A 2,649-nucleotide genomic window follows, 5' to 3' on the forward strand; every position below is an offset into this window, starting at 1 on the left:
CTTTCTGCCTGTTGTTGACTTCCAGCTTAATTTCATTATGACCAGAGAAATTACTTTGTATAATGTTTATCTTTTTAAATTTATGGAGAACTATTTTGTTGTCTATACTGGAGAAAGATTCATGAGCCCTTAAGAATAAAGTATATCTTATAATTTTCAGGGTGTAATTTTTTTATGTTTATTAAGCTTAGTTCATTTATGATATAATTCAAGTTCTCTGTTTCTTTATTGATCTTCTTCCTAGATATTCTATCTAATGATGAGAGTGGTGTATTGAAGTCTCAAACTATTATTGTAGAGACATATATATCTCTCCATTCAGTTTTGACAGTGTTTGCCTTATGTAATTTGGTTCAACCTGGTTAGGTATATACACATTTATAATTATTTATTCCTGGTGAATTGACCCTTTTTATTAATACATAATACCCTTCTTTGTCTCTAATAAAAAGTTTGCTTTTAAAATTGCATCCAATATGAGCTTAGTTACTTCAGGGTTTTTTGTTGTTGTTGTTGCTACTGCATGCATGGAATATCATTTTCTAGTCTTTCACTTTCAAACTATTTCTATCCTTGGGTCTAAGGTGACTCTCTTGTAATAGCATATAGATGGCTCATAATTTCATATCCATTCTTCTAGTCCATGTCTTTTGTTTGGGGAGTTTAATCCATTGATATTTAATGCTATTATTATAAAGGCAGTTCTTACTTCACCTATTTTGACCTTTGGGTTTTATCTGTCATATCTTATTTTCACCACTCTTTTTACAATTTTGGTTAGTTTTACTGATATAATCTTCATTTCTAGATCCTTTCAAGCCCCTCTCTTTCCTCTATTTTCTTTTCAACCTGTAGTGTTTCCTGCAAATATGGTCTCTTGTTTAAAAACTCATTTTCTTTTTATCTATGAATATTCTAAATTTGCCTTCATTTTTGAAAGACAATCTTGCTATACATAAGGTTCGGTGCTGGCAGTTTTTATTTTTCAGTATCCACTACCTTCTTTTTTTTTTTTTTTGGCTTTTTACTCTTTATTTATGACAAATGTTCCACACCCATGGCTCTTGTCAGAAGTTCTTTGAGACAATGCTGTCAGCTTTGGCCAGTCGGAGAATGGAGTCATCTGATTCACCCATCCTGCGAATGGCCCACAGATGGCGTAGGTTTTAAACTGGCCGTTGAACCTGCCTGTGACCTTGTCCACCTCGGCCACGTTCATCTGGATGGACGCGTGGTCCTTGGCGCCGATAATGCAGTTGCTGGCGGAGCACTTCCGCGGCACGTAGAGGTCCACGAACTCGCCAGCGTCGTTCTGCATGTCGAGGCCGTGCCTCCTGCCACCACGACGAGCGCGCGAGAGAAAGGACCACTACCTTCTTGCCTCCATGGTTTCTGATGAGAAATCAACAGTTAATCTTATTGGGCATCCCTTGTATTTGTGATGAATCACTTTTCTCTTGCTGCTTTCTAGATTCTCTTTATTTTTGGCATTTGACATTCTGATTAGTATGTGTCTCAGAGTTTAGAAGGGAGTATGTTATGCTTCTTGGACATGGATATTTAAGTCATTCATTAGGGTTGGGAAATTTTCTACTGTTATTTCCTCACATCTTCCTTCTGCTCCTTTTCCCTTCTCTTTTCCTTCTGGGATACCCATGACATGTATACTTGCACTTCTCCTCCCTTAATTTATTTCGCTGTGACCCGGTTCAATATTTTCCTTTATTTTCTTTTTTTTTTTTTTTTTAACATTTATTTTTTTTAAATTTTTTTTTAATTTTTTTATTTTTTATTGACTTTGTAATAATATTACATTAAAAATATATATGTGAGGTCCCATTCAACCCCATCCCCTCACCCCCCCTCTCCCCCCCAACAACACTCGTTCCCATCATCATGACACATCCATTGGATTTGGTAAGAACATCTTTGGGCACCTCTGCACCTCATATACATTGGTTCACATCATAGCCCATACTCTCCTCCATTCCATCCAGTGGGCCCTGTGAGGATTTACAATGTCCGGTGATTGCCTCTGAAGTACCATCCAGGGCAGCTCCATGTCCCAAAGATGCCTCCACCTCTCATCTCTTCCTGCCTTTCCCCATACCCTTCGTCCACTATGTCCACATTTCCCATTCCAATGCCACGTCTTCTATGTGGACATTGGATTGGTTGTGTCCATTGCACCTCTATGTCAAGAGGAGGGTCAGATTCTACCTGGATGCTGGATGCAATCCTCCCATTTTCAGTTGTAATCACTCTAGGCTCCATGGTGTGGTGGTTGTCCTTCTTCACCTCCATCTTAGCTGAGTGTGGTAAGTCCAATAAATCAGATTGTAGGTGCTGGAGTCTGTTGAGGCTCAGGATCTGGCTATCACATTATCAGTCCAGAGATTCAAATCCCCTAAATATATCTTAAACCCCAACATTAACTGCACCTCCAGCACATTGGCACGAAAGTCTTATGAAGGGAGATCCCATCTGAGTCCAGATTCATCACACATAAACACCATTTCCAAAGAGGGGCCACCTGCCCTGGTAGTTAACCCCATCGGCCATGACCATAACTCCCATTGGTCTCTTTAGCCCTCAAAGGAACCAATATCTGGGAGTTGTATCTGCTTTATCTGTCTCTCTGACTCTGCT

General features: G+C 39.2%; 1 pseudogene; it reads right to left on the reverse strand.

Moving 5' to 3' along the window:
* Window positions 1–1,000: 1,000 nt before the first annotated feature.
* LOC101442267 (small ribosomal subunit protein eS21 pseudogene) lies at window positions 1,001–1,360 on the reverse strand (annotated as a pseudogene).
* Window positions 1,361–2,649: the final 1,289 nt, after the last annotated feature.

Source organism: Dasypus novemcinctus, chromosome X (genome assembly GCF_030445035.2).
Source record: "Dasypus novemcinctus isolate mDasNov1 chromosome X, mDasNov1.1.hap2, whole genome shotgun sequence".
NCBI lineage: Eukaryota > Metazoa > Chordata > Mammalia > Cingulata > Dasypodidae > Dasypus > Dasypus novemcinctus.